Source organism: Hipposideros armiger, unplaced genomic scaffold (genome assembly GCF_001890085.2).
Source record: "Hipposideros armiger isolate ML-2016 unplaced genomic scaffold, ASM189008v1 scaffold_133, whole genome shotgun sequence".
Taxonomy (NCBI): domain Eukaryota; kingdom Metazoa; phylum Chordata; class Mammalia; order Chiroptera; family Hipposideridae; genus Hipposideros; species Hipposideros armiger.
The window spans coordinates 476190-501088 of NW_017731483.1; the positions used below are offsets into that span (position 1 = coordinate 476190).

At 38.9% G+C, this 24899-nt stretch overlaps 1 long non-coding RNA gene across 1 annotated transcript; it reads left to right on the forward strand.

Moving 5' to 3' along the window:
• Window positions 1-1964: 1964 nt before the first annotated feature.
• Window positions 1965-13767, forward strand: LOC109386382 (uncharacterized). Its single transcript, XR_002124782.1, has 3 exons — window positions 1965-5582; window positions 9941-10023; window positions 12173-13767. It is a non-coding gene; the product is annotated as an uncharacterized LOC109386382 (long non-coding RNA).
• Window positions 13768-24899: the final 11132 nt, after the last annotated feature.

Here is a 24899-nt window from a genome sequence, read left to right on the forward strand (position 1 = left end):
CGAGTGGGAGCAGCAGCCCGCCGGCGGGTCAGGCGGGACCTCCCAGCTGTCAGGCTCGGGTGGAGTAGAGTTGGAGGAGTGCTGCTGGCGCGCCTCCGAGGCTGCCCCGAGGCAGGGAGCCAGGGCGAGGGGGTAAGGGAGAGGACAGCTCTTCCGAAAGGGAAGGCTCCGCCAGCCAGCTTCTCCGAGTGACCTGGCAGCCAGTGCAGAAGGAGTCAGGCACCAACCCAAAGACTCCCTGAGGTGCGGCTGCGCTTTCTGCCAGCAACAGTTCTAAAACTGTTTACGGCTCTCTGGCCCTCTGCACCTTAGGCTAATCCCTGTCCTCCCATCATTAGCTGGGTGCGTGTTTCCCACAGGGATGTAGGTAGCTCCGGGAATATAAGGTTTGACTTCTTTATACTTAAGTTGTGAGTTTCCTGACTGGACCCATATAACCCAACTAAATGCACATCAATCATCCACGTGCGCGCCGCAGCAGAAACTAAGTGTGTGTAAAGCACACACGTGTTGAACAGCTGAGCGGGTCAGACTGTTGCGAGTGTTCCCCAACCCCTCCCTTGTCAGAAATGGAACTCTCAGCTCGCACTTTCACTTTTTGATGGTTGTAGCCGGGCCTCTCCTCCCACCTCCCAAATTAAACATTTCGAAATCAATCAACGGGATTTATTAGTCAGTCCCTCCCTAAGGGATTTGATCTGGTCTCCTGGGATACATTTGTCATTAAGTGGTGTGCCGAAAGCCTGGGCGACCGTGAGGGAGAGCGATTTCTTTCTGGAAATGATGAATTTAAGTGCGAATTTCTTGCTGGAAACAAAAACAAAATTTTATCAGAGTTAAAGGCTCCTCGTTCCGAAGGTTGCATCCGGGTGAAAGCAACCTCTTTTAAAGAAACGCATGTTTAAGGAGAAACAATGCAGACAGACATGGACCCCGTGGGTCCACTTGAATCAGATGTGACATAGTTCTTTGACCTGTCACAATATTTGAGGGTGTTGGGGGGGCGGAGAGGAGGGAGGATCCCGTTGTCCACAGCACACGTTTCAGAATCGAAGAAGATTCTATCTAGCACCAGAAACTTGAAAACAAAACTAATATTACATATAGGACACGGGTATATTTCTCCCCCTAACTTCCACTGGAGACAGGGTGGTGTGGAAGAGACCGTGGGAGAATGCCCCGAAAGTTGACCTGGCAGAGAGGAACCGAGCCTCTGCCCAGCCCTGGGTTCCAATCCAGTCTCGGAAGGAAGGAGGGCGCTGCTGCATTGTATCCATTCAAAGCTAGGAGCTAGGAGGTGGGGGCAGCAGGACCTGGAGCCGCGCGTCGCTGACGCACGCGAGGCGCGTGATTGACGCAGGCGATGTTACTAAATTCGGAGGTTGGCTGGGCCCCGCCGCCGGCGCGCGCTGCAGATAGCGGAGTAGGTTCCCCCTCGGTCACCCCCGCCCCTTCTCCATTCAGCGCTGTGCGGGGCGGGGCTCCCGGGCGGGCGGGGTGGGTTGGGGCGCGGTGCGCGTGGCCGCGTCTGGATCCGGCCACACCAAATATAGTTGGGCCTGGCTATTTTTAGCTGGGCCTCGGGAGCGAGCGCGCCCGCGTGAGGGGGCGCCCTGACCCCGCCAGGGATACGGAGGGGGCGGGGGGCGGAGTCGCCATCTTGGACTCTGCTCGACCCCGTCTGGTGACCGGCCACGCTGGGCCGGGGCTCGGCGCTGGGGGTCGGGGGTGAGTGGGTGTAAGCGGTGGGAGAGGGCGGCGCGGGCTGTGACGGGAGAGGAGGGCGAGGCGCGGGCGCGGGGTCCACCGTGAGGGGTGGCGCGGACGAGGCAGCGGGGCGCGCGCGTGTGTGTAACGGACGGTGATCTCGGCCGCAGCCGGCGCGGCTGTCCAGCCACCCAGTGGCCTGGCTAGACCCAAGTCGCGTGGGGGCGGAGCCGCCCGCGGCCACCACTTCCTGAGAGCCGGGGATACCCCTCCCGGACGTCACGGAGGAGCCGAGGCCGCGGTGGAGGCCCGGGGCTCATCCTGCACTTGCATCACGGGTGCAGCAGCAGCTGCTCAGCTCCTTTGTGGCTTTTTCCCCTGTTGAGTAACTGCTTTGTTAACTGAAAATACCATGACGGGCCAGTGTGATCACCAGCTCCAGACCTCAAAGAAAGTGAAGCTGTCAGACAAGGAGAGGGAGACTCCCCTAGTCGGCTGCGATGATATCTGGTGGGTGGGTGTGTAGAGAAGCACTTGACAGTTTCCACGTATTACTTCTTGCCTAACTAACTCTTCACCCCCAAGAGTGTTTAAAAATACTTTTATTTCCATGCTGTAAAAATTTCATGTGTTCTGCACCCCGCCCATTCCCCCTTCAATTTGAAGTCTCAGGCAGAATTGGAATCACAATTTAGTAGGAACCCTAAAATTAGGTACAGTTTTTAGGAAACAGGACGTCTTTCATTGAATTCATTTAATAAGCTGCGTTTTCTAAACGTTAATGTATAAAAGGTCCTTGCCCACTCACAGTAGTTATAAAGCTACTAGCCAAGTTTGTTCATATGAATTGGGCTCCCTCAGTGACAGTTTTAAACCTGTATCTTTGTTTACCTTGAATTTAAAAAAAGAATTCCATTCCTTGCTGATTATCTCCAGGTAAAGCATTTCTCGCTCTGAGTAGGTGTATCTTTCTGGACGTCTATGTTCATTAATTCTGTGCTTTCCTCCCCCGACCCCCTCCTTCCATCCTCCCCTTCTTGAGTATCAGTCACCAATCTTGGTTCCTTGATGATTGTTAGGCTGAGGGCTGTTGTCTGATTGCCCAGAGCCAATCAGCTGGCTTAGTGCTCCTATGGGTAGGAAGCTGGACTGACTGCTGGAGAGGTTTCAGTGGTCCCTGATAAGTGGCAACATTTCTGCACTCAAATGGAAAGTCATGGAAACAGAGACGAGGCTCTGTTATTACAGAGTGGGACACCATCCTCTGCTTAACCCTGTAATAGGTCCCTAAACATGTGCAATTCTTTAGGTGACCTCAAGTGTAATGGATCATTCTATTCTCTTTCAAATTAATAGCTATTGTTCTATACCTTTTCAAAAGTCTGATTTACTAGAAATCAGGCATAATATTCTGTAAGGCATATGTATGACTATTTCGGTAATCTAAATTTCCTTTTTGATGACTTAAACAAAACTTAATACTTTATAATTAAAATATCTTCTTTTAGGAAATCAAGTGGAATAAGACGACCAGGGTCTCTGAGGTGTTGAAAATGTACCTGATTTGGTCCTTTTTCTAGAAGAGGGACATTCATATTTATGTCCTAGTTTATATACACAAAGCAAAGAAAGCAGTTTCTGCTTTCATGATACTTATGGCAGCCAATCTGTTAACTCTTTCTATGAAATAACTATTACAGGTCCATTGGATAATTAACTTTCATTTTGTTTTGGTTTTGTAGGTAGAGTCTGTCTGCAAGAAAGAACATAAAATACGAAATTTGGGAGAAATTTATTGTGTGTGAGACAAAGCAATTGCTATAACAATGTGGAATTTAAACAATTGCTTTAAATGCTCTTCTGATTAAGCAATGATATTATAATCTTGTTGACTATACTATTATGTAAAGAATGATAAAACAAATGATGATGAGTCTTAGTAATGCAAAGATTGGGTGAGGAAAGGTAAAATAAAAAATTCAAGCCACAAGTTGTTAACTAGGGTGAATATAGGAAGGAAAAGTAAAAAAATAAAAAAATAAAAAAAACAGTATGAGTCCAAGTTTTCTAGAATCAGCATAGAAGTTCTATACTACATTTAAGATATGTATATAAAACTTTTAACTTGAGCTGACATTGATTTATATACTTAAGTGTACTGGGCTCAAGAATGTGAACTAATGTAATAGTTTTCTGTCCGACCTACCTGCATACTATCTGTTCCTTGTCAATTCTGTCATTGCCAGATCACTCTTCCTAAAATACGGCTTTTGTTATGTCATTCTTGGGCTCAAACATCTTTAGCAGCTGGACTTTGTCTCTACAATAAAAGCCCAAAGCCTTCACATCCTGGCCTCTTAATTTTCACAGGACTTCCCTGTGCTAGTCAAACTGGTATCCTCACTGTTCTTCAAACATCCTTTCACCCTCCCACATTTGTTCATAGTTTTCCTTTTTATGGCATTCCCTTCTTCTCTGCTTATTGAAATCTTACCCTTCCTCTACAGCTAGCTCAAGAAATGAACTCAGATTATGCTTTAGTCTTTCATAAGCTTCTCATTTTACTGCCTTTTTGTGTTCTTGTGTCTGTTGCTTGTTCTCCTGTCAAACTATAAGCTTCAGAAGCATGCCTCACACATCTTTGAGATGTCTGTGGAGCCTAAATTTAACATAGACAGGAAATACCCATAAAATATCCCCCCATTTAAATTTGAATATGAATTGAGAATGGCTATAATATAAGTAACAAATTGTGTGGGTTAGGATATTCTTGGCATGAGTAGAGTATGTGAGATCATACAGTAGTTGTTTTCTTTATCTGAACTTTCGATACTCCTGATTGAATATATCTTGTCAAGGTGCCCGCCACAAGCCCAGGCAGCTGCATGGTATTACAAGGAAATTGCAGTTTGGCCTGTACCTGTTATATCTGCGTAGATAGATTTGCTTATGATGATTCTTTTCTGATAAACTTTTGGTTTCACTCTTATTCTACCCTCTTTCCCCTTCTATGTGTACTTTTTTTTAGGCTGCTTCCTATTAGTGCTGAACTGGATGCTGTAGGCTAGGAAATTTTCATATCAACTTCTTTGGAAAAAATTTCTTAAGGTTTAGAGAATTGAGAACCATGATATCTATGCATAACCAGTTAAAAATAAAAATTCTTGAACTTCTTACACTTTCCAAAATGTATTTAAATAAATTTTATAACTATATATATGCAGAAGTAAACTAGGCAAAGAGATTTTGGAATTATGATTTGTCAGAAGTTTTAGAGAAAAGCCCATGTGACTTAGAATATTAAAATTTGACAAAGAAGAAATATTATAGCTCAGGAAAGATTTTCTATGTTATAGGAAATTTTGGTAAAAAGTGAAAACCCAAGATGGAATGATTGCTTAGTAGTGTAAGTGCTAATAATATTTTAACATCTCATTAAGTAATATTTTTCTATTCATTAGTAAATAACAGGACATGCTTGCAATCTGGTTAAAAAGATAGTTTATTTCTTATGTTTTCCCCAGTCTCTTGTAAACTCTGGAAGACCACAGTGATTCGGGGGACAAAAGCTGTTACTCATGTGTGATAAATCAATTCAGTATATTATTTCTGCCTGAGAAATAAGATCTGCATTTTAGCTAGAGTTGACAGATGAAGTAAATATCTCTTTTCACATATAACTACACAACCCTTTCCCATCGCCTAACTCTGAAAAAAAAGAAAAAAGAAAGAAAAAAAACGATTGCCTCACATATACAAGAACAGTTCCTTCAGCATATTCTCCAAGAGTGGGATGCTGTATTTCACAGAGACCACTAGATTGCTTCTCAGAGGCCTGGATCTGACTCTGCTGCAATGATGCTGCAAAGCCTTGGGTAAGTTAATTCATCTTTTGGGAGGCCTTCATATCATCATCTGTAAAATGATAGTGTTGAGCTCATTATATGATCTTTAAGGACCTTTCAGGTTGTAAAGTTGGATGCTCTTTAGGTTGGTTAAACACTGTGAATCATGAGTCAACTCTGGCCTGTTCTGTCACTGCCTGATTGCTGTAGTCAGGAGGCTCGTTAAACGCTTTTGTATTTAACATGCATGCTTATAGTAGTAATATTGGTAGTATTATATTAAACTGCTTTGACTTGCATGATAATTAACTGTAGCCATTGAGTGGGATCTTGGTGACCTGAGAGAGTTGGTGTACCACCAGCCTTATAGCCTTCACCTGTCCATAAAGTGGAAATAAGCAGAAACCTGGATAGTCCAAAAGTCATTTTATATTTAGCTTTGAAATTTGTTTTTGTACAATCACTTGAGTATGGATGCATCACAAATTGACTTCATAAAAATTAATAAACTTTCATTGGAATGGATTTTCTTGTTTGTTCCTCCTCAGTTCTTTTCTGATCTTCACTGCATGCTAGGCATAAGCCGTTTCTTCTTAAATGTTGCAACCAAGGCAGAACTGTCCTTTCTGCTTTTTTCTAGAGAAGGACTGGTGATCGTGGGGTTGCAAGGTTTTGTATCTCCTTTTAAAATGTGAGTGGAGAAAGTGAAATAAGAAGGCAGGTCAGAAGGAAAGTACCAAATAGGTATTAAGTTGCAAAAACGTTAACGAAGCAAGCAGAAAGAATACAATAAAAATTTTTTTTCCCAAACTTGTTAGGTTTGCATTTGGGTACATCCTTATGGATAAATAAGAGCTGAGTGTGTAGGCATTGGGAAATACCTTAATTTTAACACATTGCAGGTTGATGTATTATCTAAGCTTAGATAGTAAAAACATGGTTTGTCCATTAATTTAGGGCTATTTTTTAAATGCCTGTTCTATATATTTAGGTATCTGGTTTCCTGCTTAGATCATGTAATTAGTAACTGATTCTGATTTTTTTTTTACCATTATACATTTTCCAGTATTTATTCCTCATGTTTATAGTTCACTGGAAAAATTCCTCTCTAACATCTGTTCCGAATTAGTGCCCTTTTCCAGTTATGTTTTTTCTGTTTTATCAATTGTCGTAATGAGAATAGAAAGACATATTTTTAAAAATTAAATTTATTGGGGTGACAATGGTTAGTAAAATTACATAGGTTTCAAGTGTGCATTTCTATAACACATCATCTATATATCACATTGTGTGCTCACCACCCAGAGTCAGTTCTCCTTCTATCACCATATATTTGACCCCCTTTACCCTCTGGTAACCATTAAACTGTTGCCTGTGTCAATGAGTTTTTGTAGAAAGCCATATTTTAAAGATTTAAGCTATTTCAATTTAGTAAAGTTGAAATAAACTACCATACTATTTGTAATTTCTGAAAATGATTCTTATTTAAATTCACATGTAAAATAACTATTTTCACTTTTCAAAAACAATAGAATAAGTTGGATAAAATTTGAAATCAGTTTTGTAGCACTTTATAGTTATCAATTGATTTTTTAGTGACTTTTTCATATTTCAAAAATTTTTTGAGAGAAGCTTCTATTTATCTCAAAATCTTATAAAATGCATTTTTATTTAAATTATCTTGGCCATATTTATTTTTGAAGATGAATTTATTGAGCTCTTAGAACAGTTCTTGGCACAGAGTAGGTGCTCTTTAAATATTTGATGAATGAATGAAAGCAGTTTTCAAGAAGCTTTATTCAAAAAATTCTATTTTCTTTATCCTAACCAGCCTCATGGCCTTATTAATTTTTCCCAGAGAGTTTTACTCAGGGGTTAGGCAAAACAGAGGAGTGGAGAAGGCCGCCTGTACGTTGTATTGCTGCATTACACCTCTCTGTCCCACTGTTGCAACTAATTTTCTAGTTGTCCCGAGTTATGTCACTCTGTGACATCTGTGTTTGAACAGTGAACCAATTCAGGTACCCTAAGGAATTGTACCACCTTTCAACTCCAGTACCCCAAGAATTAACCTCTGGCTTATCTCTTTATATTGATGTGCCACTTTAGCTCTGACGGTTTCACAAGATTGTGTTCTTCCCTCTTCACTGTCTCTGCCCTGGGCATATATTAGTGAGTTTTTCACTTCTAGCCATCATATTTCCAATGCTAACCCTGACTTGCTTTCCAGTTCTGAATGCTGCTATTCAAGGCCTCCAGTCACTTGTGTATCACCTATCACCCCCGTAGACTGAGGGGCCCAAGTGTAGAATCTTATCTAGGAACTCAGATTATATCTACTAAACATTTAATCTAGTAAATATTTTAAGATTTAACTTTTAAAAAGGTTATGCATTCACATGATTCAAACAACAAAATGTTTAGCAATGGAAAGTTTCCTTCCACCCCTGTCCCCCATTTGCTCAAGTCCCATCCTCCCGGAGTTTTTAAATGTATTTTTAAGCCAATGCAAATATAAATTCTCTTTTCCTTTCCTTCTTTATACAAATGGAAGCTTATATGTATTCTACCTTTTTCATTAAATGGTGTACTTTAGAATTTTTTCCTAAGAAACAGAAAAATATCCAAAATGTACTTCACTTGAACAGTTTATCTTGGCGATCTCGTCCACATCATTGTGTGGCTGTAGCATCATTTATTTAACCAGTCACATATTGATGGACTTTGCGGAAATTTTCAATCTCTTGCTGTTATGAACAATGCTGCAACAATTGATTTGTTACATAGATTATTTCACACTTGTGAAATATGTTTGTAGGGTAAATTCCTAAAAGTGGAATAGCTGACCAAAGAATGTATCTTATGGTAGTTTTATAGGTATGACCAAATTGCTCTCCATAAAGGTTGTACAGTTTACACCCCCACCAGAAATGTGCAAGAGTGCCCGATTACCCATATTCTTGCCAATAAAATATGTTATGAACTTTAGGATTTTTTCCAATCCGATACGTAAAAATATTATCTTAGTGTAGTTTTTATTTCTATTTCTATTATGAATGAGTTTGAATATCTTTTCATGTTTAAGAGCCATTTATATTTACTTTTTATGAAATGTCGCATATTCTTTGCCTATTTTGGGAGGGGCAAGGTCGCTTAAAAATAACCTTGTGGCCAACATTTATATTATGGAGACTGGTCCTTTTTAATATGAGTTGCAACATACCTCTCCCCTCCCCCTAGTTCGTCATTTGTTTTTTGTCTTTGCTTATGGTGTTTTTGCTCTGTAGGTATTTTTCTAAAATGTAGTTCAATTTATCAGTCTTCTCTTTTATGACTTTTGGATTTTGTGCCATAGTTATAAAAAATCCTGCCTCACCACAAGGTTGTAAAAAAACTTCTCATATTGTCTTCTACTACTTTTATGGTTCCTATTTTACACTTAAATGTTTGACCCATTTTTCTTGGTGTGTGGTGTGGTGTGAGGAGTAGGTCCAACTTTATTTTTTTTCAAATGGCTATTCAGTTGCCCTAACATTAGTGAACAGTCTATATCTACATTGTTTGGCTTCTTACCAAAAACAAGACTTTTCATTTACCTTTTTTTCACACCTACTTTGCTGTGACTGAATATAAATAACAGTTCTCTGTTTTCCTTCCTATAGAACACCTTTTTTAATTGCAAAGATGTCTTTCACTGTGCTACCTCTGCTTTCCTCAGCAACACCAACAGCCTGGCAGACAACTAATATTTGAATGAATACAGGCTGCTCAGAGCTCTCTAGGATTTTCCATTGAGCGATAACTGGCTAAAAAGAAATCCTGACTATAATCAGATTCCTTTGAAGACTGTTCAAACCAGAGATGTCTTCTAGCTCTCGCTAGCCATACTACCAGCTATCGCAGAAACTGAAGGCTGCCAGCTGGGCCCTTCACTCCTGAAGCAGTCCAATTCAGATTGCTTTCCTCTGTGCACATGCATGTCACCTGGCACCTCTGCTTTGTCTGACAGTATAGGATATTACTTTTGTAATTTGGAATGGGAACCATAATATGTAAAAAAAAAAAAAAAGTCATTTGGATTCCCCATCGTGCAGTGGCCCATCCAGAACCTCATTTACTTGGGAAAGGGATTGTGGATGAATGATTTGGGGAACATGCATCCTCAGTTTGAAATACCGTCCCAAATTTTTTTCATCTAGGGAACCTAGGGAAAGCCCTAGCATGTTCTACCTGGGAGAAAGTGTCCAAGCAGGCAGATGAAATTGAATTTACTTATCTCCTTACTAGCACTTTTGAAGCTACTTGGGCTAATTTTACAGCTCCTTGATAAAAGACTTCCTTCCACTTTGAACCATTGCTGATGATCTTTATCTCTTAAACTTGTCTAGGGCATCTTGACTGTTCTTTACTATTGGACCTTTTTTTGGGATCATATTTCTTATCTCTGCCTTCAGACTTTCCCCTGATGCTGGTAGGTAGTATATTCTTTGTCCAGTACCAATTTCATTTAAAGTTATTTTGCCTGAAACCAATTTTGGCCAAATACAATTTAGTTGAAAGCAAACTGGTCAACTGGATAAATTGGTTAAAACAATGATTCGATAAAAAATGAATACTGTAAGTTTTTTAAGTAGTGGTAATTTTAGTGTGTTTTGGGGCAATTAAATACTTCTGATTCATGTCCTAGGGATTTTTCTAGTTTTCACTTTATATTTCAAATTAATTCTTAGCTACAAGAGTACTTTTTTGCTTGTGATACCAGAAAGTTGAAACAACCTAAGTTGACCAACAATAGAATATTTGAACAAGCTTGATCTTAAATATAAGGCAATAAGAGGTTAATTGGAACAACCAAACCATCGAGCGATAAGATAGAAACATGTTTCCTTTGTTGTTTCTTTCTCCTCATTAAAAAGGCAGTGCGTGTGCAGTACAGGACACTCAGAAAAATGTAGATAAGGAATAGAAGGACAAAAGAAAAAAAAGCCATAAACTAACTCACCCAGGGATAACCACTGTTGTCCTTCAGTGTCTTTTCAAATACATTTTATAGACATAAACTCTGCATACTGTTTGTAACCTGCCATTATTTAAGCATTCTCCAATTATTGATTAGTTCTTTTCCAGGATTTGGTCCCTTTCTGCATTTTGTCTTGCATCTGTGGACTAGTCCACCTTAATTGGGGATACATTTTTATTCTCTTTTTCCTTCTGTCCCTCAATCCTGCCTAGGTTCACATGTAGACTGGGCCCCAAAGTTCCCCCTACTTTTTATTAAAGGAGACAATTTTTAAATGAAGCCATTCTGCCAAGCCTTTCTATGGCCTTAGAAAAGGGGCCCAGTTCCAGAGATCCTGTGGGACTCTCCCATTATACATAAAATAATTTTGGAGTTCATGCTCGATTATATTATGTGTATATATGTGTAAAGTAGATGAGAATGAAGTGAAGGGAGGCATTAGATTGGATTCCCACTAAAATGAAAATAAGGAAGCATTGAAACAGAGAAATTAATTATCATTGGAGGGAAATTATTTAAAGAGATTTTCTCTAAGTCAGTGTTGGTGAATATATGCCATGTGCTGTGCCTAAACCCAAGCCCATGGTAGACATCACTAATCAGCCATGGCACTATTTCTCATTGGCTCCACACTCAGCTTTGGATGTTTTTCTGAAATGGGTTTCTAGGTAGCTGTATCTATTGGAGTTGCTGTGGAGGACAAAGTTTTGACTGTTCTTGCTCTACAATGTTGCATTAAAGTTTTTTTAAATAGTGGGTTGAACAAAGTTATAGTGTTTTATATCTGATAGATAATTTTCCAATGATATGATGGGATGTGAGCAAAGAGTAATTATCTGAATCTCAGGCAGAGCACATGCCTCACAGTTAAGATCATGGAAGCAGCATAATTAAATTATGGGTTTGTTATGGAGTAAAAACAGTGTCACAATAATATTCATCATTATAAATTGCCCATGGCCATGGTGATTGACTCTGCAGCCATTCATCCTACCCCAGATGATTAGTCTAAGCAATCATGGTTAATCCCATTTTCTTTGTCAATGAAGGGTTAGGAATGGCCTGTAACATATTCTGCCCAATGAGATGTGAAGGGAAATCTGGAGGAGGGCCAGAGTGCTTCTGGGAAAGGGCTTCTTGTCCCTAAAAAGAGAGAAAAGAAAGAGATGGTGCCTCTTCTCTGATGATGATGTTCTTTCTGACTATGATGACTAGAACTGCCCAAGCCATTTTAGGAGAAACTAGCTTTGGATGAATCTTATCTAGAAGATGGCAGAGCAGAAAGAGAAGAAACCTGAGCCCTTGATGACCTTACTGAACTGCTGATTATATTGTACTTGGTCTACCTTACCTCCGAACTTCCAGTTCTGTGAGATAATACAGTTCCTTATTGTGTAAGCCAGCGTGATCTGGGATTTTGTCACTTGCAGCCAAAAGCATTCTGAGTGAGTGATATACCCACTTTGTCCCAAGCAGATTCACATCAGATGGATTTGATTTTATTCTGATAAAATCAGGGGTCCTTTCCTCCCCTGTCTTTGGCTTCATAAAGGGGGTGCGGATTCTAACTGACTAATTCTTGTCTCATTCTTTTCTCAAGGTCTCTGCCTTAGACCAGGGTTTTTCACAGAAAGCAACAAGGAACTAGCCAGCACCCACGTCTTCTGGAGCTTGGGGGACTGTTCAAATATCTGGTGGTGTGACTGCTCCTGTTGGTCATTCATTCATTCCTTTTCCTGACTCTGATTCTGATTTCTCACTTTGATCTTGGTGCCTGCTCTTGCATAGTTTGCATCTTAGCTTGTCCTCAAGAATGTTCAATAGATTTATTTTCCTCTTTTCCTTGTCCCCTCTTTCCCCAAATCTCCCTCATCCACTCCTTCCTTCATTTGTGACTTTACTTTGTGGCCAACGGGGGCTATTCTAAGCAAATGTGTATAATCTTTGCCAGAAATAATGGTGAGTTAAATTAAATAAGTAATCATACAGCTATTTGGTCTTGACTGGTATGGTAAAAAGGAAGAATAGTTCTGCACTTGGTCCATTCTCCTGTTTAGTGCCTTTTACTCGTGGCATAGAATAGGGAAATGATCTAGGGGTCACGGCCCTTGAGTCTGCATTATGGCTTCACTATTTGCTACCTGAAAAATCTTGGGTGAGTCACTTAAAGACACTGAGTTTCTTCTTTGAAATTTACCAATTCTTGTCTAATTTTTTTAGTAGTATTATGATTCAAATGAAATAAGGTAAACATGGAAATGAAAGAAACTTTTTAGAAAAAAGAATATTCAAGCTTGGTTGGATTTTCTGATTATTTTCCAGTGAACTAATGTCAAAGGCTCTAGAATCAGCCTTGTGTAGCTTGTTAGTCTGTAAAAAAGTAGTGGAGTATGATATGGGGCATAATAATAGAAATAATTAAGGATTGAAATTGGTATTTTTGTGGCAACTTATAGCCGTAAATGAAAAGAAAGAGCCACACAATGTGAAAAGGAAGTGAAGGTCAGGATGTTGAACTTGAGGCTTATTTCTAGTTCAACCAGAAATTCTGGTGAGCCAAGCAAGGTAGGGGAAAGAGAAACCAGCAGAGGAAACACCCCCCTCTAGTGGCCAGCAGCCAGATTCTATACTTGATTGCTAAGATGGGTGAGGAGAATGGATGACTCCTTAGGATGTTTAAGTTTCTTAAGAAGGGTCCTGGGAATCTAGAGTTAGAACTCTTAGGGAAGTTCTTCAGCTCCAGCTTTGTTTATCAAGAGAGCTAACACATTTCACAGAATAAGTAGTATCTTGGCACTCTCATGTGGAATTGATTGAAAAATATAGAGGCTATGGTTGTTGGAAGAGGTTTAGTTTATTTTTATGTAGGCCATCTAGAGATCATGAAAATTAGGAGACTTGTTGCTAAACTTCTTATTGTTTCTGAGACAATACAGTGCGTGCCTTTATAAACCCATTTGTAGGGGGATAAAGCCTATATTAAAACTTACGGATAATGCCATAGCATAGTTTTGTCTATATTCATATAAAAGAATGTCTGTGGATTTCCTAAGTATGATTTTTGATTTGAAAATTTTAGTGACTATCCTGAGAACTAAATGTTTAATTTGCATCTCAGAAGTGATTTAATTGCTACCTGTAGAAAAGTGGTGAAGTTGGGTATATTAAAATAACATATTACCCACAATTCAGTGGCTTAATAGGAACACCTAATACATTGTTGAAGGACAGCTCATCCTAAGGATGTATGTTGTTAATAATAATTGCATATAACAATTGTAATTATTACAATAGAAATGTCAAATTCCATTGAATTTTTTACTGTTTCAACTCCTGTTTGGGAAGAATTCTTTTAAGTTTTCTTAAAGATCTCTGAAGAGGCAAAATTTCAGAGAATAAAATTTTTATGGTACTGTGTTAGATCTAAGGAAAAGCTGAATTACTATTCAACTGCAATACAGAAAAGAATGATGAAGGCACAAAAAAGTAAATTCTGATACAAAACTGCATTATGAAAGTGTCATTTCAAAATTTTTAATGTCAAACTTCCTTGAAGTTTGCCCCAAAGGAAAGAAATTTGAAACTTATAGTAGAAACAGCCTCTCAATAACTTGATGTTTCTTGTGAAATAAAAATGGAAAGATTATCTGGAAAATATAAACTTGTACATGGGTAAAGTGAGATTATAGAGTTATGAAATTAACCTTTGTGCATAGTTGTGGAACTCATGTCCTTAGTTTACGGTTATGCTTTATAAACATACCTGACTTGGGGAAAGCAGAACGAGGTCTGGCAGTCGATCAGGATGTGCCTACTGGGCAAAACCAGACATAGGAGGAAGGAGTCAGTAATGATTCATTCTTACCTGAGAAAAAGTCAGTATGGAATAATGAAGTTCAGAGAAAGAGTTATGATTATGGTAAGGGAGCTCACAGATACTGTTGAAGACAAGTCAGTTAGAACTGATTTGCTAATATATATGGGGACAATAAACCAATTAGATGGTCTCTTTATTAAATTAGTGTGACATTAGTAGAAGGTATCTGAGGGAAGTGAAATAGATGATAAGGTAGGTGGTAATTAAACTTTCAAAGAGGTACTACATACAATATGTATGTTAGTGATAGCTTAATTCTGTAAATAAGGTTTGATATTAAGAATTGATAAGATGCAATATTGGCATTGCTAAAATTAGGCAAGTATTGGTTTATGTTGCAGCATAAACCAATGTGTTTGCAGCAAGTGGGCTTAAATAAAGAGTCTCCAAACCTCACTTGAAATGTCAGACAAAGTATGAGGACATTAATTCACATTTGTATAGGATTTTACAGTATTTGGAATGTTTTCACATACTTGATCTCATTTGATTCCTATCAGAACTCTGGGTGGGGGATCGTAGCACAGGTTCGATTATCCCAGTTTTACAAATAAGGCAGTGGAGGCGCAGAGAAGCTAGTAGACTTACTAAAGAGTAAATAGGGACTAAACAGAGTGGGACTTAAACCCAGGGCTCCTTACCAAAATGCCTTTGTTCACTATATTATTTCCCCTGGTTGCTGTATCAAATGACCAAAATCTGAGGGGCTTAAAACGACAGCAATTTGGGCCGGCTGAGTGGCTCATTGGTTGGGAGTTGGCTTGGGAGCGCGAGCTCTGAGTAGCAGGGCCACCAGTTCGGATCCCACATGAGGGCCAGTGATGCTACACCCTCTACAGCTAAGATGGTGAACAACAGCTCGACTTGTAGCTGGGCTGCCGTGAGTCGCCGGCGACAGTGTAGGCTGCAGTGGGGCTGCTGTGAGCTACCGTGAGTGGCCGTCCAATGGCCGGCGACCAATCTGCCTCAGCTGGAAAGAGTGCAATGATCACAATACCAACATGGGCCAGTGAAGCGACGTCCTTCACAGCTAGACTGAAGAACAAGGGGACAGCAACTTGTCTGTTCCCCTCCCCCAATTCCCCAATAAAATCTTTAAAAAAAAAACCACAGCAATTTACTCTGTCACAGTTATGGAAGTCACAAGTCCACAAATCAAGGTGTTGCTTGGGCTGCACTTCCCCTGGAGGCTTTAGGGACGACTCAGTTCTTTGCCTTTTTCAGCTTCTGGTGGCTGTTGGCATTCCTGAATTTGTGGTTGCCTCACTCCAGTCTCTGCCTCCGTGGTCACATAATGTCCTCCTTTTTTCTGTGTCTTTTCTAACTCAAATTTCCTTTTGCCTTTCTCTTATAAGAATTCTTATAAGACTGACAAGCCAGGATGACTTCCTCAGCTCAAGATCCTTAATTACACCTGCAAAGACCTTTTATTCAAATTAGGTAATATTCACAGGTTTCAGGCATTATGACATGGACATGTCTTTTCAGGGGCCACCATTCAACCCATTACATTCTTTATGTGCCATTTAATTCTGTATTTTCCTTTTGTATTGAAGAAATATTCTGCCTGAAGATGGGCAGTGGACTAGGGAATTTTTAGCTAGTATGTAGAGAGGAACTTTTAAGATATTTCCAGTTGGTGCTAAATGCTTAGTAACTAGAACTGAAACAATTAACACAAGAATTCCACCAAATTGTTATGTTAGCTTTTGCATTCACAGAACTTAAAAAATGGGACTAAACTAAGTTAAAGTAACGTTTGACTATTCATGATTAACAATATTAAAAGTAGACTTTTCTGTTTCTTGTATAATTGGGCTACAATGGGTATTCTAATTTGGATCATATAAATCAAGATCCATATATATAAACTCTGAGGGAAGGGACTTTTTTGGGGAGTCTCGTTCACAGATCCCTCGTGCAGTTCCTGACACATAGATGTGCTCAAACAATTTGCTGAATGAATGAAATAACTTTTTGTAACTCTCAAATCGGGCAGCTGTGAGTCCCTTTCTAGTTCCCTTTTTGGAGGGTCCTGAATCTCACTACCAATGAGATCTGCCATTATAGGAGAGCCCTCACTGACTCGAAGAGATGCCACTGGGAGTCCATTTCCTTTTGACAGAGCTACAACTTTTTCATCTGATCATCTTGAGCTCACGGCCAAAAAACTGTCATCCTTGCCTTATTCACATTAATAAAGTTAGTGAGATTCCTCCTTCCCATAGGTTCACTTTTCACTAGCATGAGCTCAGGTACCATTAGAGGCGTTAGGTTGGGGCTCCATATACAGTTCTTCAGGTCATCAGTGTTGTACCTTAATCTCTGAGGAGGGTTTAGGCTTTTATCCTCTCAAACTTCGGCAGTTTTGACTCTCTGATGTGGCTTTTAGTATTAACAGATAAAAGACCTGCAATTCTAACTAATTCACTGTGTGCCATCTTCTTTTTTGTAGTATCTCAAATACTGCTTCTGACCAAACTTAGAATATTGTCATCATCCCTAATAGAAGCACAAAGAAGTTAAGTAACTTGCCCAAGTTCACACCAAGACCCAGGTAGTCTTTCTTCAGAGGCTATTTCTTATTCCTCCCCAATGCTAGCCTTATGTTCATTCATTTGTAAGGAACCTGTTCGTTCTTTTGGGAAGCTTATATATTTTTTCTTTTTAAACTTCACCAGGATATGTCTAAGCATATACTTTTTTTTCCATTTAGCCTGCCTGGCATGCAGTGAGTGCTTTTGATCTAGCAGCTTTAGTCTCCTTAGGGAAGTTCCCTGTACTAAGTTTTGACTATTGCTTTCTCCACGATGGTTCCTCTTGAACTTTTTAAATGTGCAGTTAGGCCTCCTAGACCCACCTTCTAATTCTCTTCATTCAGGAATTCCGTTTCTTTTTATTTTTGCTCTGGATAATGTGATAACTTTGTTTTTCGGAAGGGTCTGTTCTACTTTTGACTTATTTGATATTTAAAATTTATAAATCATGTTTAAAGAATTTCCTAGTCTATGATTATATTCTGGTTATTCCTTTGCATTCAATAGCATATAAAAATAACCAAGTAAATGCAGTGTATTTTAGAAATGTGAGGCTATTCAACATTAGGATGTATTAACATATCACTTAAATAGATCAAAGGAAAAAAATCTTAGACTGATTTCCACAGATATTACAAAGGTATTTATCTGATAAATCTATACCATTCTTGATTTAAAAAAACACACAAAGAAATAGAACGCAGCTGTTCATAATCCAGGAAATGAAGGGTACTTTCTTAACAGCCATTGGCATACTTAACATTGGAATACTTAAGCAATATTTCCTAAGTGTGTCCTGTGAACTGTGGATCTGGCGTTTTATATAAAAAAGTGTATCTTGCTATAAGAGGGTACAGCAAGATGTTATAACAAATACCAACATTTCAGCAACTTAATACAACAGAAATTTCTTGCTCTCCTGTAATACTCCAATGTGGGTGTCGCTGGTTGATAGACAGTTTTTCTCTACATGGTGATTCAGGGAGTTGAGTTCCTTGCATCATATGGCTCTGTTTCCAGCTGGTGGAAAAGCAAAGCAGGGTGCAGAATGCATATCGTTTCCATTCACATGTCCACATTCTGTGGCCAGACTAGTAACTTCACTGTTTGTCAGGTGTGTGTTTCGGGAGGGGAATGGGGAGTAGTACCTGGCAGGGCAGCTGTCCGTGGGGAAGCAGGTAGGTGTCCTCGTCTGTAGTTGGCAGGAGGGCCACCTGAATGGAGGACGCTGTGGTCTTGTGTTTCCAATTTTAAAATATACATATCCTTTCACCTTAAAGCTCCACTTCTAGCAATTTTCTTGCAGATGTATCACAAATGTGTGCGTATATATATTTTAAGGGTCTACCAAGCAATACTATAATAGCCAAAAATTGGAACAATTCTGAATGTCCACCAAAGTGGACTAGATGAATAAGTTCTTGTATATCCATACAGTGGAACGCTCTTCTGCCACTACAGGGAACAAGGTGGTTATATGTGTATTGTCCGAGGAGAGAAAATCAAGGTAAAAAACTGTGTGCATGGCTACCATTTATTTAAAAACAAGTATATACACATATGCTCATATATTCATAGAATGCTTGTGGAAGGATCACAAGAAACTGGTAACTGGTTGCTTCTGGTTAGAACTGTAAGGTCATGGGAGGTTGGGATAGGAGAGACACATGCTTTTACTGTCTACTCTTTTATACCTTTTGATATGCACCTATTGAAACATATATAAAAGTCAGTTGTAGAAGTATAATAACATGGAAAGCTGGTAATATATTGTTGCCTGAAAAAAACTGCTCCGTGAAAAGAATGTACAATGTCTCACTTTTATAAATAAAATTTTAAAATGGCATATACAAAAATATAGTGGTTTATTTGTGACTTTTTTGCTTATCTGTATTTAAATTTTTTTATAATGAACATATATCACATTTGTAATTCAAAAAAATTATAAGAATAAAAAAGGAACACAATGAAAACATTTCCTAGGAGTCCCAGCTAACCCTGCCATGAAGTCTTTCTCCATTTCCTTGTTAAGATTAATGAATGTCTCTTTTTTCTTCCAAGCAGCATTTTTCATACATTCATCACAGTCTGAATTGCATTATCATGGATACATTTGGCCCACCTACTCTGTGCATTCTTTAAGGGCCCGGATCATACCAAATTTATCCAGGTATTTCTGTGCCAAGAACAGTGTCTTTCCCATAACAGGTGTGCAGTAAATATTGAGTTGGTGCTTAAAGCAGGGAGCACAGTGAGTGAAGTCCTTGTGCATTTTGTTCTTGTGTAATGCACCTTGCGATATATTCAACACTGTACCAGATTTCCTAACTCGTTAGTAATGCCAGTGGCTAATTAGGTACAATGCAAAGCACGTAATGATATTGGGTGCCTCCAGGGATCTCTGTCTCTACATCTTAAATTAGTTAGCGTGGGTCTGCTATAGAAATACATGTAGTAAAAACTGACAAAGTTAAAAGGAAATTTAAGAATAACCGAATTGCTGATGACATGGTCCATGCTCTGATACAGATGAGACATTCCTATCTGCTTAGTGTTTTAATGTGGAGTAGTTTCCTCCTATTCTCTCCATACTATTTTCTTTTCCTCATTTCTGTCCTTTAGCTACAACCTTATAAATAAAGCTGTACTTTTGATTGGTCATCAGGGGTCAGTTATGAATGAATGAAAAGAAATACAAATAGAAGAAATGGGAGCTGATAATATTACTTGCAGCAGTAAGATTTTTTAAATTGAAAATTGCTTGAAGACAGACTTGGTTTGGCTTCTCTGTAATTCCCCCTTTTATCTGCCAATATGTCCTTATCCTCCATGTTTCTTTCCTATGTAGTCATAGAGGTTTACTTATCATCCCTCAAAAGCTCCTTCTAGGGCCTTTCTTCAAATCCTTTCTTCCTGGAAGGGCCTCTGCATGTAGCCATTGATCCCAAGTACTACTTTCCCACAGAGAGTCAATTCAGATGCTCCCTCCTCAAAGAAGTCATCACAGACCCTCTCAGTCAGTTTCACTCTTGATGCATTCTTCCATTCAGTTGTTATACCCTCATTAGAGCACTAATTACAGTTTGTTCATTAATTTGTTTATTCTTCTGTACACATTCATTGAGCGTCTACTGTGCATATGTTGTTTGGGGAGCTAGGATGGAGGCCACTAAGACAGTTTGTCCTCGAGAAGCTTACAGAAGAGTGGAGCAGGCAGATAAGTCGAACAGCTTCAGTACGATGAACAAAGTGCAACCAGTGTGTATGTGATGCAGTGGAAGCGCAGAGAAGGAGCATCTAATCTAGCAGGGGGTGGGGAATTACAGAAAGATGTGGACTGAATGTTTAAGTTAGAGAAATGGAGGTAGGGAGGGGACTCGCCCAGATTGATACAGCAGCGTGTTGTAGGTCTTGGAGCAGTGAAATGTCTTGCACGTTTGAAGAATGGTAAATAGCTAAGGCTGGGGTGTAAAGTGTCAGGAGAAGAGGCCAGAGAGGCAAGAAGGGCTGGAATGTGATGGGCCTGTTGTGCTAAGCGAGGATTGTGAGCTTTCTGAAAGCGGTGTAGCATGCTTGCAGGATTTTATGGAAGTAAGCTTTGAATTCTGTGAGTTTCTTGAGGTCAGGATTCAAGGCTTATACATCATTATATCACCTTAGCACAGAGCTTAATACATAATAGAGGCTCAGTAAAATTGAATTAGATTTGCTGGGTACCACTTTAATTGTTTTTTGTTTGTTTGTTTTTAAAGTGGTGAAAGAGCAGTTTATTAGAAGAGATAGTACACTTCAAAGAAATAGAAGCGGGCCTGAGCAGTAGAGAATGGCTCAAGGTCCTATTATTAGAAGAGAAATTACACTCCAAAGAATTTGGAGCGGGCCGAGCAAAAAAAGGAGCTGAAAAGACCCCAATTGTTTTTAAAGAACTGATTTATATGAAATAATAACAGTAATGGTGTTGAACACTTTTTGTATACTCCAAGTCTACAAACATTATCTTACCTAATCCTTACAACTACTCTCTCAGGTGAGTATAGTGCCTTAGAGGGTTTAAGTAAGGGGATTGAAGTATAGTAGTTAGGTCTGCTGAGGTTTGAATTTCAGCTGCTCCATTTACTAGTTTTGAATCTGACAGTGACATGTAAAATGATCCCTACCTCATACGGAATTCATAGGGTATTGTAAGGCTTAATGATGCATGTAAATATGTGGAAAGTGCTTGGCCATATAGTTGCTATATGATTACTTGCTCAATAAATGTAATTTTTAACTATTATTAAGAAACACACCCCAAAGACAAGCAGTTAGCGGTGAAGCCCAGGGTGAACAAAGCAATATGATATCAGAATTTTTAATTACTGTACTATGTTATAATGGCGTCCGTGGTTATAGTGAGATATAAAGATGGGTTCTGAAGCAGTGAAACAAACTGAAGAATTTCAGTCAGTATGGAAAATACCATTTGGGGTAGGGAATTCTTAGGGGCTCTTCAAATGACCCCCACTTAAAGAACTCTTTCTTTGCTACCTTGCCTGCACATAAGGGACTTATAAGAGAAATACATCTCTATAATTTATGTGAATGACATTAAATCCAGATTCCCAGTGCACATGGCTAATGAAACTGGAGCATGCCTTGCCCAAGTCTCCCTTTAGGAGCTGGTCTCCTAGTGCTGACACCTGGTATACGGTGTCAAGTCTTGTTGTTCTGTTCCCCTTCTTCATACTCCCTGGATTTTTCCAACTTTAGGACCTAAGTGGGAGTCTTATGTTGGAGGATGTTGTGCAAACCACATGCGTAAAGAAAATAATTTACATTTTTCCTTTCTTAGCTTCTGGAACATCAGTGATTCCATCCTCCCACTTCTATTGGGCAGAAATTGAGGTATTCTCCTTATGCTGCCTCATTTTCTCCAAAACCCACCAACACACACACACACACACGCACACTCACACGCACATGCACACACTCACTCACACTCACACACACACTCACTCTCCTTGCTGTTCATGTCGGAAGGATTCAGCATAACTACTACGTTATTTTTTCTGATTCGAGGACCCAAGAACATGTAAAGCCTTTGGTAATAAAGGAACCCAGCAGCAATTCACTTTCTCTTCCCTATTCCTACCCTTTCCTCTCATGACTGTCTTGTAGCTTTATTTTCTCTGTTTCTTTACTCACCATTTTATTCCTTTATCCCTTGTACAATGCCTGATGATGTATAGTAGGCATTCAGTATTTTTGAAAGAATAAAGGCAAGATGCATTGTATATTCAGTAACTTAATAATATTCCATTACAGAAAAATGTGCAAAAATATTGTATTAATTATTTTTATGAGAGCACATTGTTCTTACCAAGTGTGCACCGTCTTCGCCCCCACTGCACATTAGAGCTCACACAACTTCTAGATTTTATTTCATTACCCTGAGTGCAGTTCTGGTGGTAAAGGAACTGAATGGGTATCTCACAAATGGAGCTCCAGGTTGGAAGCAGGTCTGTGTCATGGTATCTGTTATTTCTCCAAGTTCTTTTGCAGTTTATGACTTCACAGTGGAAAAGTCTCCACAGATTTAAGCCTATAAAGGAAATTAATCAATCATAGGAGATATATTACTCTGTTAGAAAGAGGTGGAGAGAAAATAGTTTCTGGAAAGTATTAATAGAAGATATCTAGAAAACCCAAGTTCATTGTTTCAATTCACTTTCTAGGTTTAAAACCTTGGAAATCACTGGCTTCTACAGACTTTCAACCTGGTGAGGTGGAACACCAGACCTAATTCTCTTAATTTGCGAGTTTTTAACTTCTTGTTATATCATCAGTTATATTTGAAATTGCAGTAATTTTTTCCCATAATTGTCTTCAAACCTCAGCCTTCCCATACACTTTTTCTCCCACTAACTATTAACTTTTTAGAATTTTTAATTCGAACTGGTTGACATCACTTATTTATCAGGGTACTAAAACCTGCAAAATTATAGATACAGATATCCGGGCCTGTGGTCCAGAATAAATAACATTCATAATCCTGGTATCTATAAGAACTCAAATTTATGTAGACAGTGATTCTTAGACAATCCGCCTCTCACTGGTTTCCTAGGAAAACCTTTAGAAATGTGAAAAAGAGGCTTAAACTTTAGGACCTTATCTTTGCCTGGAAGCCCAGACTCATGTTTAGTCATGTTTAGACAATGCTCTAGTGGGCTATCCAGACTTGTTCAAAGGAGTGAACCTGGTCTTTTAGGACTTTGGCCCTGATCTCATGCAATGTACTGCAATATGCAGAAACACTCAATGTGTGTCCAAAGATGAAGAATATCTGCTCCTCAAGCCCAAGGATCGTGTGTGTGTGTGTGTGTGTGTGTGTGTGTGTGTGTGTCTACAACCTGGAGGTACTCTCCAAGACTCAAGGGAAAGTGATACCCAGGCTTGAATTTGGTGGGCTTCACACACAAATCTTGTTCACTGCCTTCTCTGTATCCAAACCTATTTAAGAAATTAGAAAAAGGAGACCAAATTAAACCCCAAGCAAGCAGATAAAGATTAGAACAGAAATCAGCCAAATAAAAAGAGACCATAGAGAAAATTAACAAAGCCAAGTTTGTTCTTTGAAAAGTATAATAAAATTGATAAATCTCTACCATGATTGATAGGATAGAAAACAGGAATTAACACTAGGGATGAAAGCGGAATATCACTATAGATCATACTAACATTAAAAGAATAATAAAGGAATAGTATGGAAATTTTATGCCAATAAACTCAGCAAATTAATGTTTTCACATTCCTTTAAAACACAACTTATTAAAGCTAATACAAGATGGAACAGAAAATCTGAATAGCCTTATATTTATTTAAAATTTTGAATTTGTGATGAAAAACCCTCCTGTGAAGAAAACTACAGTTCAGCTGGCCTCTCTGGTGAATACTATCAAACATTTAAAGAAGAAATAATATGAATGTTAAATTCAGAAAACAGAGAATATGGGAGCATTTACTAACTCATATTATGGGGCAAGAATTATCCAGATACCACAACCTGAGAAAAATATTTCAAAAAAAATTGCTGATCAATATTTCTTATAATGATAGACACTGCAGTAGACTGAATGCCTGTGTCCCTCCAAAACCCGTATGTAGAAACCCTAACGCTTAATATGATGGAGAAGTCAACAGTCTCCCACCTGGAATAGCGCCCTCACCAGACGCTGTATTTGCTGGTGCCTTGATCTTGGACTTCATTGCCTACAGGACTTTGGGAAATAAATGTTTGTTGTTTAAAGTCACCCAATCTGTGGTATTCTGTTATAATAGCCCAAACTGACTAAGACAAATTAAAATTCTGAATGAAATATTAGCAGGTTGAATCCAGCAATATATAAAAAGGTTAATACATCATTTTTAAGTGGGTTTATTCCAGGAGTACAAAATTTTTTAACCCCAAAATTAATGTATTTCATATTAGCATAAGAAAGGAGAAAAACCATATAATCCTCTCAGTTCAGAAAAAGTATTTCATAAAATTCAATAATTCTTGACTTAGCAAATCAGAAATAGAAAACAATTTAACTGGATGAAGAACATCTTCAAAACACCTATTGTAGCCTCATATTTAATATTAAAATATTGAAAACCTTCCCCTATGATTGAAAACAAAGTACGGATGTCCTCCCGTACTACTTTTATTTGATACCACACTGGAGCTCCTAGCCATTGCAAGGAGGCAAGAAAAAGAAGTGAAAGCTATAAAGCTTGGAAGGGAAGAAGTAAAATCCCCTCCTTCATCTAGACATGATTCTTTACATAGAAGATTTTAAAGAATCTATGAGACAACTATTAGGACTTGTAAGTGAATTTAGAAGCGCCATAGAACACAAGGTCAATTGTATTTTTATAGACCAGCAGCAAAC